A 16,301-nucleotide genomic window follows, 5' to 3' on the forward strand; every position below is an offset into this window, starting at 1 on the left:
TCTGGTTGGTTAGCTACCACTTGCTTATCCATCTGGAACTTGAAGTCCCACAGGATTTTAGCCCTTTCATTCTCCACCACTTTTTCTGGGGTCTCCCACCTGGACATAGGGGGACTTAGCCATACGCTGTACAGATATTCCTGTATACAATTCCCGCAACTTGGTTGTGGTGTTCGGTGTACGCTGTTTCTGCTTGCATTTTGCATCCTGCCACTATATGTTGGATTGTTTCCATGGTTTCTTTACATAGTCTACATCTTGGGTCTTGTCTTGTGTGGTAGATCCCTGCTTCTATGGATCTGGTACTTAGCACCTGCTCTTGTACTGCTATGATTAGTGCCGCTGTGCTGTCCTGGAGTCCAGCATTCTCCAGCCATTGGTAGGATTTCTTCATGTCAGCCACCTCCATTATCTGTCTATGGTACATCCCATGCAGTGGCTTGTCTTGCCATGGCACTTCATGTTCTTGTTCTTCCTTCCTGGACTGTTGTTGTTGCTGTCTTAAGCCAGCTTTACACACTACAATATATCTTACGATGTGTCGGCGGGGTCACGTCGTAAGTGAGGCACATCCGGCATCGTAAGGTACATTGTAGTGTGTAACAGCTACGTGCGATTGCGAATGAACGATAAAATGTTCATCACACGCACGTCATTCATTCCTCATGAATTGAACGTCAGGTTGTTCATCGTACCCTGGGTAGCACACATCGCAGTGTGTGACATCCTGGGAACGATGAACAGATCTTACCTGCGTCCTGCGGCTCCCGGCCAGCAATGCAGAAGGAAAGAGGTGGGCGGGATGTTTACGTCCAGCTCATCTCCACCCCTCTGCTTCTATTGGCCGGCTGCCACGTGACGTCGCTGTGACGCCGAACGTCCCTCCCACTCCAGGAAGTGGACGTTCGCCACCCACATCGAGGTCGTATGGACGGGTAAGTACGTGTGACGGGGGTTAATCGTTTGTGCGGCACATTCAACAAAATTGAACGTGCCGCACATACGATGGGGGCGGTTACGATCGCATACGATATCGTATGCAGAATTGTAACATGTAAAGCAGGCTTTAGGCTCTCCTTCAGCATCTATTCTTTTGGTGCCATTTTTCTGATGTATTCCTGGATACTTCTTGTTTCATCCATGATGGTGGCTTGGACACCTATCAAGCCTCGACCACCCTCCTTTCTGTTGGTATACAATCTTTGGGTGTTTGGCTTGGGGTGGAGACCACCATGCATTGTGAGGATCTTCCGGGTCTTCACATCTGCAGCTTCCATTTCTTCTTTTGGCCAGCACAATATGCCAGCAGGGTATCTGATAACTGGCAGAGCGTATGTATTGATGGCACGGATCTTATTCTTCCCATTGAGCTGGCTCTTTATGACCTGTCTTACCCTTTGATGGTATTTGGATGTTGCTGCTTTCCTTCCTTGCCTCCTCATCATGATTACTGTATCCCTGTGGGATGCCAAGGTACTTGTAGCAGGTTTGTACATCTGCTATGTGCCCTGCCGGTAGTTCTACTCCATCAGTCTTTACTACCTTGCCTCTGTTTATGACTAGCCGGCTACACTTCTCCAGTCCGAAGGACATCCCAATGCCTTCGCTGTATATCCTGGTAAGGTGGATCAGTGAACTACTGATGTCTCGTTCATTTTTTGCAAACAGCTTGATGTCATCCATGTAGAGTAGGTGGCTGATGGTGCTTCCACTCTTGAACTTGTATCTATATCCAGACTGTTATTATCTGACTGAGGGGGTTCAAGCCTATGCAGAACAGCAATGGGGATAGTGCATCACCTTGGTATGTACCACATTTGATGGACACTTGTGCTAGTTGCCTTGAGTTAACTTCCAGTGTTGTCCTTCATAGCCCCATTGAGTTCCTGAGGAAGATTCTGAATTTCTTATTGACATTTTAGAGGAGCCAAGCATTTACAGATCCACGTGTGTGGCATTGAGTCATAAGCTTTCCTATAGTCAATCCAGGCTGTGCTGAGATTGGTCTGTATGGATCTTGAGTCTTGAGTGGCTGCTCTTGCAGCTGGTGCTTAGAGCCTCTGGTGTTGTTCCCAATGCCTTTCTGAGCTGGATTCATATGGTTCTGTAGCTTGGTGGCTATAATGCCTGACAATAGTTTCCATGTTGTCGTAAGGCAGGTTATTGGGCAATAGTTGGTTGGAATTGTTCCTTTACAAAGGTCCTTCATGATCAGCACTGTTCTTCCTTGTGTTAGGCAAGCTGGGTGGTGGCCTGTTTCTAGCAGTTGGTTCATCTGTTTTGCCAGCCATTCATGTACTGCTGTCAATTTCTTTAGCCAGTAGGTGTGGAGCATGTCTGGGCCAGGTGCTGTCCAGCTCTTCATGTTCTTGACGCACTTTTGGATGTCTACTTCTGTGATGGTGACTGGTTCTTCTTCTGGGAGGTAATTGTGTTTCATTCTCAGATTTAGCAGCCACTTTGCACCAGTGTTCTGTGTTTTTTTCCTTCTCCCATATGTCCCTCCAGTATTGTTCAGTCTCTGATATCGATGGAATTGCTGCTACTGTGCTGTTACTCTGTAGCTGGGAATACACCTTGGATGGTTCTTAGGAGAACAGGGCATTTATCCTCTTGGCCTCAGCTTCTCTAGTGTATCTCCCTAGTCTTGCAGCCAGTGCTGTAAGCCTTTGTTTTGCAGTCTCTAGGGCTTCAGATAGAGTCAGGCCTTTATACTTGTTCAGCTTGGTCTTATGCTTGATCTTTACACCCTTCTGTGCTTCTGTTAGTTGGCTGACTTCTCTTCGTGTCACCTTGCTTTTTGCCTCCAGTCTTTTCCATGGTGGGCACATGCTTCTGTTGTTATAGCCAAGCATTTCAAGGATTACTGAGGCATAGATCAGTTTATTAGTTTGTGTTATGGTGGTGGTAGTTATTGATGCGAGTGATCTATTGGCGTCTTCTAGCATACTTTCTGGTAGTATTTCTCTGCTGAGCCTTGGCAATCAGTCTCTGGAGGTCATGGTATTTAGTTTCTCTATTTCAGATCAGCTGTTGTACCCTCTAGTTGCAGGATTGTATCAGGATTTTCAAGGGGATGCACATCTTGTTCTTCCAGGTCTTCCTGTGGTGTGGTTATGCAGTGCAGTTGATCTATCTCAAGTTGTCATAAGAGCTTTCTCTTTATGATATTGAAGCGTTGGGTGACTAGTTGTTTCTCAGTCAATGGACATTGAGGTCTTCTATCCATCTATAGTTTCCTCATACGTTTTATGTATCCCCTCTCATTTGGTCTGCTGTTGTAGTATAATTTTATCAGATCCAGGTTCTCTTGCCTTGTCCATTTATGGTTTATTCCAGCCCATTTATCATCAGATTTTCCTGGTTTCTCAACATCTGACACGGACCTTGTTAATACGGGCAACGTTCGAGCCGGTATGACTCTCTTTGTTCATGACACTCTCATGTTTATTGAGGTAGGCTTTTTTATAGTGTTAGGGGTCTTGCCTAAGGACCCCTGCTAGTATACTGGTGGATGTGCACTTTTAACCACTACGCTATAACAGCCACCAGAAGGTAGGTATTTTTATTGTTGTTTAGAGGTTTTTTCCCCATGCTTTATAGTAATTTTTTTTTTTATTTATATACTTTTTTTTTTTTTTTTTTTTTTTCCCACACGGCAGGGCCAGGATTTGAACACCAGTCTCCCATGTGGCGGTGGCAGTGCACTTAACCACTACACTATACCAGCCACTATATTCAGCTGACCACATTTGACCTGCAGCAGCTTCCAGTCTTTTCTTCAGTTTTCACTTCAGCATCTCAAGCACTAACTAGGCCTCACGTACACATATCTCAGTGCTCTAAATGGAACATCAGCTCTGCAGTCAATCTAAAAAGACAGGAACAAAAGATGGGTAGTTGCGTGAAGGGTGACTTAAAGCTCAATTTGCTATCATTCATATTACTGAGCTTACAGAATAGACCTTTAAAAAAAGGATATACTTCTTTTAAAGAGCTTTGGACTCCTGTATTTGTTGTACGTTTGTGTGCTTTTCTGGAAAATTATCTACATTTATGGATTAATTGTAGTATATTCAGTAACAAATGCTTAATATTTCTGGGATTGTTTTTAAATTTGTCCCCGGTGTATCATTTTGTTAGGAGAACTTTTTTAATTAACATAGTAAATTAAATGGCCACTTAAAGGGAACCAATGACCAGGATTTTCGTATATAACCTAAAGCCAATGCTATACTGGTACTATCAGGCTGATTCTCTACATGCCATTAGTGGTCAGCTCGGATGTATAGGTTTTGAAACCCAAGAAAGTAAAGTTTATAAAATTAGCTTCTTGTTGAGTGACAGCAGCAAAGGAGCAGATAATATCTTTGGTAGGAATTCATAGTTATCCTCTCCCTTAGTTAGAATTAGTATAAGTATTGTACAAACGATTCACTTTGTCTCTTGCAGGACCTGTGTGAGGTCATAACCATGTGACCTGTATCCAGCTTTCTTGGCTGAGGCTCCGCCCCTTCTGATCACATGGGTATGACCTCACAAAGGTCCTGCAAGATACAAAGTAAATTGTTTGTATAATACTTATGCTAATTCAAAAAGGGGGAGGGGATAACTATGCATACCTTCCCTAGATATTATCTGATACTCAGCTGCTGTCACTCAAGAAGCTGCTGATTTTATAAGCTTTACTTTCTTTCGATTTCAAAACCCATATATCTGAGCAGACCACTAATGGTATGTATAGAATTAGCCTTATAGTGCCGGTATAGCACTGGCTTTAGGTTATATATGAAAATCCTGGTGATTGGTTCCCTTAAAGTGGCCATTTAATTTACTACGTTAATTAATGAAGTTCTCCTAACAAAATGATACACTGGGGATAAATTTAAAAAGAATCCCATAAATATTACATTTTTATTACAGAATATACAATTAATCCATAAATGTAATTCTGGGATTAGGGATAGCTTGTGCCCCCTAGCCTGAGGGTCAGTCCAGGAGCAATTATCCCCATTACCTCCATTACATTCCATGACAGAGACTGTCACATGGAGATTTTCATAAACTTCGCCGACTGTCATGGTGGCGTCGGGTTCTGTTCAGACTACAGATTCTGACACTCCACCTGATAACTTCTCTAGTATCTGTGATTTACGCAGGCAGACTCGGATGTTGATCTGCTAAGTACTAAATCAGAGGCAGGGTAGCATGAATTCATCTCTGTTAGCGTACTTGTTAGTCTCCTGTGATTACCTGCTGTGGGGGAGCCAATCACATTTGTTCCCCTCCTACATAAGCTGGCTGGATCCATCCACCTTTGCCAGCTATAATTTATCTTAGTTGGTCTGGGGAGGTGTGGTGCTCCAGGATATCTGGTGTGATACCTGTTGCTGTGTACAGTTTTGGAGTTTACCTCTGTTTCTTTTTTGTTGCTACCGTCCTGCTTGTAGCTTTCTCTCTTTCTTTGTCATTTTTTTTGTGTGTGCAGTGTGTCAGAGTTTGGTTTACCCTTGTCTGTCCTTATCTGTTTACCATCTTGCTCCAGGCTTGTCCCTCTCTGGGTGAGGTGGGTATTAGAATAGAATTTCTCAGGAGGATAGAAAAGAATGGGACTCCAGCATCTCCACCATTATGAATAATCCATAAGTAAAGGACAGCCTAGGGTCCTCTAGCATAAGGGACAGCATAGGAGTTACCTGTCCCTCGCTTTTCTCAAAATAACATTGTTAAAGAGACCTTGTAACTAGAGATGAGAGAGTATCGTAAAATTCATAATCGCTACACTCATAACAAGTACTTTGTAATACTCTTATATTCGTTACAAATAGTGAGTACAATGACAATGGGAAATGCGAGTAATTTTCTGCTGTACCCAACAGAGAGGTCTGGGGGTCTGAGGAAAAGGCTGAAATGGATAGAAAAGTGATGAAAGTGAAAAGGGAGAGCCTGAAGAAGATGCCTGCATGAATTTCTGACTCACATATGGTTTCTGAAACTGAGGATGTCACATTGTTATGCCACTGATTCTCTCTCCAAGCACTTCCTACTCACAGATCACAGCACGGTGCGGCTGTCATACCGCTGCCTCTCATTTTTCTTCCTTACCGCTCATTAGCCTCATCACATATTCACTAGAGATGAGCGAACCGGTCGTGGTTCGGCTCGAGTTCGATTCGTCGAACGGAGGTCTCGTTCGAGTTCAGTTCATCCAACGTTCGACGAACCGAACTCGAACTGCATAGGAAACAATGGCAGGCAATCACAAACACATAAAAACACCCAGAAAACACCCTCAAAGGTGTCCAAAAGGTGACAAACAACTCACAACACAACACAAACACATGGGAAAGTGACCAGGACATATACTCATGCGAAAACAAAAGAGCTGGACAAGGAAAAAGAGGAGGAGACACAGATATAGGCATGGCACGCCCTTCTAAAATCATGTAAAACACCGCAAGGTGACTCCAAGCGGAGTCTCCCTTTTTTCCAAAAATTGGGCCACACACACACCCACCCCTTCAGTGGCAGCACTTGTGCCCCAGTTGTACACTTCACAGCTAGATTTGCATCAAGCACATTCAAAAATACGCCATACTTAACCGTTCCCAGGATGACCCCGGGGTAGGTAGCAAAGTCTTTGCTGAACCATGACTTGTTCATCTTGGCTCCTTTTAAAAAACACTGTAAGCAAGGGTTACTCCAAGCGGAGTCTCCCTTTTTTCCAAAAATTGGGCCACACACACACCCACCCCTTCAGTGGCAGCAGTTGTGCTCCAGTTGTACACTTCACAGCTAGATTTGCATCAAGCACATTCAAAAATACGCCATTCTTAACCGTTCCCAGGATGACACCGGGGTAGGTAGCAAATAGTGATGAGTGAGTATGCTTGTTACTACTCGGTACTCACACGAGTATCACTGTACTCGGGCTACTCAGCGGGGACCGAGTAATCTCGCGATACTCGTGCTGTACTCGTGGTCTTCATCCCTGCATGTTGGCGCTCATTTGAGAGCCAGTCCTCATGCAGGGATTGGCTGGCAGACCACTGCAATGCCACAGCCCTGTTAGTTGTGGAATTGCAGTGATTGGCCGGCCTGCACAGCGTGACCGAGCCTTTATACCGGCGGGCGCGCTGTGCTCTGCTCACAGCCATCCAGACAGTCAGTGCAGGGAGAGTGTTGCTGCTTCAGGGAAAGGTTTGCGGCCCTTTATAGTTATTTCTGTAGCAGGGCTGCAAACAGTGTGACCAGTCCTTCTCAGGACTATTAAGTCCTTCTCAGGACTATTCTAGTTGTATACAGGCAGGCAGGGTATAGCCAGGTCGGAGTACAGTAGCAGAGTCCTTCTCGGGACTATTGTTGCTGTATACAGGCAGGGTATAGCCAGGTCGGAATACAGGCTAGTGACCAGAAGAGTCCTTGTCAGGACTATTGTAGCAGTATACAGGCAGGCAGGCAGGGTATATAGCCATTCCTAGTGGTGACCGTATACCAGCCTTCATCATATCTGGGGCTGGTGTACACAGTCTAAAACAGTCCTGATAGTGTCAGACTTCTCAGTAATTGTCGCTCCTAAAAACCTGTTAGGTTCTTAGTGCGTCCGGGCTTGCATTTAAAAACCGTACATGTGTGCCTGTCGGTGGCAGCGTACAGGTGCACGTTTTGCACAAACTATTATATAACGCACAAGTCTAGTGAATAATACACGTCAGTCAGCAGTGTCTGATAGTGTCAGACTTCTCAGTAATTGTCGCTCCTAAAAACCTGTTAGGTTCTTAGTGCGTCCGTGCTTGCATTTAAAAAACACACGTGTGTGCCTGTCGGTGGCAGCGTACAGGTGCACGTTTTGCACAAACTATTATATAACGCACAAGTCTAGTGAATAATACACGTCAGTCAGCAGTGTCTGATAGTGTCAGACTTCTCAGTAATTGTCGCTCCTAAAAACCTATTAGGTTCTTAGTGCGTCCGTGCTTGCATTTAAAAACCGCACGTGTGTGCCTGTCGGTGGCAGCGTACAGGTGCACGTTTTGCACAAACTATTATACAACGCACAAGTCTAGTGAATAATACACGTCAGTCAGCAGTGTCTGATAGTGTCAGATTTCTCAGTAATTGTCGCTCCTTAAAACCTGTTAGGTTCTTAGTGCGTCCGTGCTTGCATTTAAAAACCGCACGTGTGTGCCTGTCGGTGGCAGCGTACAGGTGCACGTTTTGCACAAACTATTATATAACGCACAAGTCTAGTGTATAATACACGTCAGTCAGCAGTGTCTGATAGTGTCAGACTTCTTAGTAATTGTCGCTCCTAAAAACCTGTTAGGTTCTTAGTGCGTCCGTGCTTGCATTTAAAAACCGCACGTGTGTGCCTGTCGGTGGCAGCGTACAGGTGCACGTTTTGCACAAACTATTATATAATGCACAAGTCTAGTGAATAATACACGTCAGTCAGCAGTGTCTGATAGTGTCAGACTTCTCAGTAATTGTCGCTCCTAAAAACCTGTTAGGTTCTTAGTGCGTCCGTGCTTGCATTTAAAAAACGCACGTGTGTGCCTGTCGGTGGCAGCGTACAGGTGCACGTTTTGCACAAACTATTATATAACGCACAAGTCTAGTGAATAATACACGTCAGTCAGCAGTGTCTGATAGTGTCAGACTTCTCAGTAATTGTCGCTCCTAAAAACCTATTAGGTTCTTAGTGCGTCCGTGCTTGCATTTAAAAACCGCACGTGTGTGCCTGTCGGTGGCAGCGTACAGGTGCACGTTTTGCACAAACTATTATACAACGCACAAGTCTAGTGAATAATACATGTCAGTCAGCAGTGTCTGATAGTGTCAGATTTCTCAGTAATTGTCGCTCCTTAAAACCTGTTAGGTTCTTAGTGCGTCCGTGCTTGCATTTAAAAACCGCACGTGTGTGCCTGTCGGTGGCAGCGTACAGGTGCACGTTTTGCACAAACTATTATATAACGCACAAGTCTAGTGTATAATACACGTCAGTCAGCAGTGTCTGATAGTGTCAGACTTCTTAGTAATTGTCGCTCCTAAAAACCTGTTAGGTTCTTAGTGCGTCCGTGCTTGCATTTAAAAACCGCACGTGTGTGCCTGTCGGTGGCAGCGTACAGGTGCACTTGTGTGCGTTTTGCACAAACTTGGATATAACGCACAAGTCTAGTGAATACACGTCAGCACTGCATTGCAAAATGCGCAAGGGCGTTGGCAACGAACAAGGAAGTGGACGTGATGGTGGTGCAGGCAGAGGCCGAGGTCGTGGGCAAGCTCTAATTTCGCCACAACAAAGGGCCACATCTACTCGCTCGCACGTCCTGTCCCAAATTCTTGGGGACCGCAGCAGTACTCCGCTCTTGAACCAAGAACAGTGTCAACAGGTTGTTAGTTGGATAGCGGATAATGCTTCCAGTCAGATTGGCACCACCACAAACACTCTGTCTTCCACACGGTCAAGTGTCAGTAGCCGTGATACTGCACCGCACATTTCAGAACCTGATCCTCCTTCGTACCACCAGGCAGAGTAAACGTCCTCGGACATTACTGATCCCACACTTGGACACTCGGAAGAGCTGTTCACGTTTCCATTCGCACATTCTGGCCTCTCGCCAGCTCCTGTTGAAGTGGGTCATGAGGAGATCGTATGTACAGATGCCCAAATATTTGAGCAGCCACGTTCTCACGAAGTTGGCAACGTGTCTCAACAAGGGGTGGACGATGATGAGACACAATTGTCAGGAAGTCAGGAGGAGGAGCAGGGTGCGGAAGAGGAAGACGACGTGGTGGATGATCCAGTACCTGACCCAACCTGGCAGGAGGATATGCAGAGCGAGGACAGCAGTGCACAAAGGGAGGGAGGCGTAGCATCCCAACAGGCAGTAAGAAGCAGGGTGGTGGCTCCAGGCAGAAGTCAGGCAACCGTTCCCCGGAACAACAACACGACACAAGGTGCCTGTACAAATGTTAGGTCTTTCCGAGTCTGGCAGTTTTTTAAGTTGGCTCCAGATGATTCTAAAAAGGCCATTTGCAACACCAGCCGTGCCAGCATCAGCAGGGGTACCAAAACTAGCAGCCTGACCACCACCAGCATGATCAGGCACATGTCAGCCAAGCACCCGACTTTGTGGGAAGTACAACAGAGTCGAGGAGCAGTGCTTGGCTTGCTGATGTCACTGCTACGTCTTCGCTTGTTGTGCATGCGAGCCAATCCCCTGTCCATGCTGCCTGCAAACAAGCCTCCTCCGGTCCTGCACCTGCAGTTGCCTACGCAGAAATAACACCATCATCAAGCACGTCCTTGTCCCAGTGCAGCGTTCAGTTATCATTCAGCAAACCTTTGAACGCAAGTGCAAATACACTGCCAACGCCCCACATGCCACAGTTCTAAATGCTAACATTTCGCGACTGCTTGCGCTGGAAATGTTGCCTTTTAGGCTGGTGGAGACAGAAGCATTCCGCGACCTGATGGCGGCAGCTGTCCCACGTTACTCGGTCCACAGCCGCCACTATTTCTCCCGGTGTGCCGTCCCCGCATTGCATAACCACGTGTCACAAAACATCACACGTGCCCTGAACAACGCTGTTTCACCCAAAGTCCACCTAACCACAGACACGTGGACAAGTGCTTGTGGGCAAGGCCGCTACATCTCGTTGACGGCACACTGGGTTAATATTGTGGAAGCTGGGACCCAGTCTGAGCGAGGGACGGAACACGTCCTTTCCACACCAAGGTTTGCAGGCCCTACCTCAGTCAGGGTTTCACCCACACTCTACAGCTCCGGAATGTCATGCTCTTCAGCCTCCTCCTCCTCCTGCGCATCCTCATCCACTTTACCCTCCACACCAGTCCCAAGCTGGAAGCACTGCAGCACTGCCTTGGCGAAGCGGCAACAGGCTGTGCTGAAGCTAATCTGCATAGGTGACAAACCCCACAATGCAGAAGAGGTGTGGACAGCTCTGAAACAGCAGGCAGATCACTGGCTCACACCTCTGAACCTAAAGCCAGGAAAGGTCGTGTGTGACAATGGCTGGAACCTGGTGGCGGCTTTGAGGCGAAGCCAGCTGACACATGTTCCATGCGTGGCCCATGTGCTCAACCTCGTGGTTCAGCGGTTTCTAAAGTCATACCCAGAGCTGTCTGATCTGCTGGTAAAAGTTCGCCGCCTGTCTGCACATTTTCGAAAGTCACCTACTGCTTCAGCCGGCCTTGCCGGCTTTCAGCGCCGTTTGCATCTTCCGGCTCACAGCCTGGTGTGTGATGTCCCTACGTGTTGGAATTCAACTCTGCACATGTTGGTCAGGATATGTGAGCAGAAGAGGGCAGTTGTTGAGTACCTGCATCACCTAAGCCGTCGGGAAATGGGTCAAACTCCACACATAACACCTGAGGAGTGGAGATGGATGTCCGACCTATGTACCATCCTCCAAAACTTTGAGGACTCCACCAAGATGGTGAGTGGTGATGACGCCATTATTAGCGTCACCATACCGCTTCTCTGCCTTCTAAAACGGTCTCTGCTCAAAAACAAACATGATGCATTGCAGGTGGAGCGCGATGAGTTGGAGCAAGAAACAGTAGTGGGTGTGGATGATAACACACAGCCCAGCCTCGTCTCATCACAACGTGCAGTGGAGGACTATGACGAGGAGGAGGATGAAGACATGGAGCAACTCTCCGGCCAAATTGAGGATATGACATGCACACCAGTCATATCCTCGGTTCAGCGTGGCTGGCCAGAGGACAGGGTAGATGAGGAGGAGGAGGAGGAGGAGGACAGCATGTTCAGTCATCGTGTTGGTCAGGATACTGAAGTACTGGCTGTTAAGAGTCTGGCGCACATGGCTGACTTTATGGTAAGCTGCCTGTCTCGTGACCCTCGCGTTAAGAACATCTTGGCCGACAATCATTACTGGTTGGTAACACTGTTAGACCCACACTACAAGGAGAACTTTATGTCTCTTATTCCCGAGGCGGAGAGGTCAGCCAAAATGCAGCAGTTCCGGAAGGCCATAGTCACGGAAGTAGGCAAAGCATTCCCCTCACAAAACGCTAGCGGCATAGGTCAGGAATCAGTGGACAACCAAGGCGTACAGCTGAGAGGGGCACAAGTCCAATCCGCCAGAGGTAGGGGAACAGTCTTTAAGATGTGGGACAGTTTTCTCAGCCCCTCACATACCACAGCCCCTGAGGTGCGGGGTAGTGCCACAAGAAATCCTAAGTTTGCCCAGATGCTCAAGGAGTACCTTGCAGATCAAACAACTGTACTCCGACATTCCTCTGTGCCTTACAATTATTGGGTATCCAAGGTGGACACGTGGCATGAATTGGCTCTCTACGCCTTGGAAGTCCTGGCCTGCCCTACCGCTAGCGTTTTGTCAGAGCGTGTTTTTAGTGCCGCAGGTGGAATCATTTCAGATAAACGCACCCGCCTGTCAACTGAAAATGCTGACAGGCTGACTCTGATCAAGATGAACAAGGGTTGGATTGGGCCAGACTTAACCACACCACCAGCAAATGAGAGCGGAATTTAAAGTTTGTAACGGAAATTTGCCATGTACCTCCACTCACCCATGGGTACAAACTTCTGGACTTAGGATAATCGCTGGACTGCTCCTCCTTCTCCTCATGCGCCACTATGATGACCGTTACAATAGTTAGGCCTTTGTTTCAGGTATACCCCCAGTGGTAAATTATTTCGCCCATTCTTTCAGAATGGACATTACAACGACAGGAGACCCGCTCCTTTGTAATGGGAACAATGTTTTGAGGCCCTCATGCACGTCTCTATCCAGGGACAATGTGGAGCCTCCCAATTTTTGGCTGCCCTGCCTAAGGGCTATACTACAATAGACCCACTTCCTGACAATGGACACTTCAGGTTTACAGGCCCTCATGCACGTCTCTATCCAGGGACAATGTGGAGCCTCCCAATTTTTGGCTGCCCTGCCAAAGGGCTATACTACAATAGACCCACTTCCTTACAATGGGTACTTCAGGTCTACAGGCCCTCATGCATGTCTCTATCCAGGGACAACGTGGAGCCTCCCAATTTTTGGCTGCCCTGCCAAAGGGCTATACTACAATAGACCCACTTCCTCAAAATGGGCACATTAGACTCAAGAGGCCATCATGTACGTCTCTTCTCAGGGACATCGAAGTGCCACACAATGTTTTCACGTAAAATCTTTCATGTAATCTCCAAAAGTAACATACACCAGCTCTATCTCACTATTGGGTATGTGCCCTTAACATTTCCGCCATGAAAATTCATTTTGGTGTCATTTTGGAAGGTTTTCTGGTGAGTCAGTAAGAATGGCGTAAAACGCGGACAAAATTGTTCACAGCTGTGACTTTTGAGTGATAAATGCTTCAAGGGATCTTCCCCATGCTGTTGTCTTGTCATTTGAGCACTCTTCTGAGTTTTTTGTGACATTTTTAGGGTTTCTACATGCTGCCGGGGGTGATTTCATAAAAATACTCGGGTCTCCCATAGGATAACATTGGGCTCGGTGCTCAGGCCGAGTACACGAGTATCTTGGGATGCTCGGCCCGAGCCTCGAGCACCCGAGCTTTTTAGTACTCGCTCATCACAAGTAGCAAAGTCTTTCCTGATCCCAGCTCTGTTCATCTTGGCTCCTTTTTAAAAACACTGTAAGCAAGGGTTACTCCAAGCGGAGTTTCCCTTTTTTCCAAAAATTGGGCCCCACAGACACCCCATCAGTGGCAGCACTTGTGCCCTAGTTGCAAACAGGATGTTTTGATTTGCATCAAGCACATTCAAAAATACGCCATCCTTAACCGTCCCCAGGATGACACTGGGGTAGGTAGCTAAGTCTTTCCTGATCCCAGCTCTGTTCATCTTGGTTCCTTTTTAAAAACACTGTAAGCAAGAGTTACTCCAAGCGGATTCTCCCTTTTTTCCAAAAATTGGGCCCCACACACACCCACCCCTTCAGTGGCAGCAGTTGTGCCCCAGTTGTACACTTCACAGCTGGATTTGCATCAAGCACATTCAAAAATACGCCATTCTTAACCGTCCCCAGGATGACACCGGGGTAGGTAGCAAAGTCTTTGCTGAACCATGACTTGTTCATCTTGGCTCCTTTTTAAAAACACAGCAAGCAATGGTTACTCCAAGCGGAGTCTCCTTTTTTTCCAAAAATTGGGCCACACAAACACTAACCCCTTCAGTGGCAGCAGTTGTGCCCCAGTTGTACACTTCACAGCTAGATTTGCATCAAGCACATTCAAAAATACACCATCCTTAACCGTCCCCAGGATGACACCGGGGTGGGTAGCTAAGTCTTTCCTGATCTCAGCTCTGTTCATCTTGGCTCCTTTTTAAAAACACTGTAAGCAAGGGTTACTCCAAGCGGAGTCTCCCTTTTTTCCAAAAATTGGGTCCCACACACACCCACCCCTTCAGTGGCAGCAGTTGTGCCCCAGTTGTACACTTCACAGCTAGATTTGCATCAAGCACATTAAAAAATACGCCATTCTTAACCGTCCCCCGGATGACACCGGGGTAGGTAGCTAAGTCTTTCCTGATCCCAGCTCTGTTCATCTTGGCTCCTTTTTAAAAACACTGTAAGCAAGGGTTACTCAGAGCGAATTCTCCCTTTTTTCCAAAAATTGGGCCCCACACACACCCACCCCTTCAGTGGCAGCAGTTGTGCCCCAGTTGTACACTTCACAGCTAGATTTGCATCAAGCACATTCAAAAATACGCCATTCTTAACTGTCCCCAGGATGACACCGGAGTAGGTAGCAAAGTCATTGCTGAACCATGACTTGTTCATCTTGGCTCCTTTTAAAAAACACAGCAAGCAAGGGTTACTCCAAGCGGAGTCTCCCTTTTTTCCAAAAATTGGGCCACACAGACACTAACCCCTTCAGTGGCAGCAGTTGTGCCCCAGTTGTACACTTCACAGCTAGATTTGCATCAAGCACATTCAAAAATACGCCATCCTTAACCGTCCCCAGGATGACACCGGGGTAGGTAGCTAAGTCTTTCCTGATCCCAGCTCTGTTCATCTTGGCTCCTTTTTAAAAACACTGTAAGCAACGGGTACTCCAAGCGGAGTCTCCCTTTTTTCCAAAAATTGGGCCCCACAGACACCCCATCAGTGGCAGCACTTGTGCCCTAGTTGCAAACAGGATGTTTTGATTTGCATCAAGCACATTCAAAAATACGCCATCCTTAACCGTCCCCCGGATGACACCGGGGTAGGTAGCTAAGTCTTTCCTGATCCCAGCTCTGTTCATCTTGGCTCCTTTTTAAAAACACTTTAAGCAAGGGTTACTCCAAACGGAGTCTCCCTTTTTTCCAAAAATTGGGCCCCACACACACCCACCCCTTCAGTGGCAGCAGTTGTGCCCCAGTTGTACACTTTACAGCTAGATTTGCATCAAGCACATTCAAAAATACGCCATCCTTAACCGTCCCCAGGATGACACCGGGGTAGGTAGCAAAGTCTTTGCTGAACCATGACTTGTTCATCTTGGCTCCTTTTAAAAAACACAGCAAGCAAGGGTTACTCCAAGCGGAGTCTCCCGTTTTTCCAAAAATTGGGCCACACAGACACCCCATCAGTGGCAGCACTTGTGCCCTAGTTGCAAACAGGATGTTTTGATTTGCATCAAGTACATTCCAAATCCACAAGCATTTACTCTCCCCAGGATGACACAGGGGTAGTAAATTCCTTGTGGATCCATGACTTGTTCATTTTGATGAACGTTAGTCTGTCCACATTGTCACTGGACAGACGCGTGCGCTTATCTGTCAGCACACACCCAGCAGCACTGAAGACACGTTCAGAGACAACGCTGGCAGCTGGACACGACAAATTCTCCAAGGCGTAAGTTGAGAGCTCTGGCCAATTTTCAAGATTTGAAGCCCAAAATGAGCAAGGCTCCATTTGCAAAGTCATGGCATCAATGTTCATTTGGAGATACTCTTGTATCATCCTCTCCAGCCGTTGACTATGTATCAAACTTGTTGTCTCTGGTGGCCTTGCAAAGGACGGTCTAAAAAAATTATGAAAAGATTCCATAAAATTGCTGTTACCAGCACCAGATGCTTTGCTACTGATACGGGTAGACTGTTGAAGAAGACGAGACCGTCCCATGTTTGTCAAGTTAAAACTGGGAGATTCACTCCCTGCACCTGCACGGTTGTTTGGTGGAAAAGCCGAGCTAAGATCGAGTAACAGCTTCTGCTGATACTCCTGCATACGTGCGTCCCTTTCTATGGCTGGAATTATGTCACAAAATTTGGACTTGTACCGGG

Source organism: Anomaloglossus baeobatrachus, chromosome 2 (assembly GCF_048569485.1).
Source record: "Anomaloglossus baeobatrachus isolate aAnoBae1 chromosome 2, aAnoBae1.hap1, whole genome shotgun sequence".
NCBI classification, from domain to species: Eukaryota; Metazoa; Chordata; class Amphibia; order Anura; family Aromobatidae; genus Anomaloglossus; species Anomaloglossus baeobatrachus.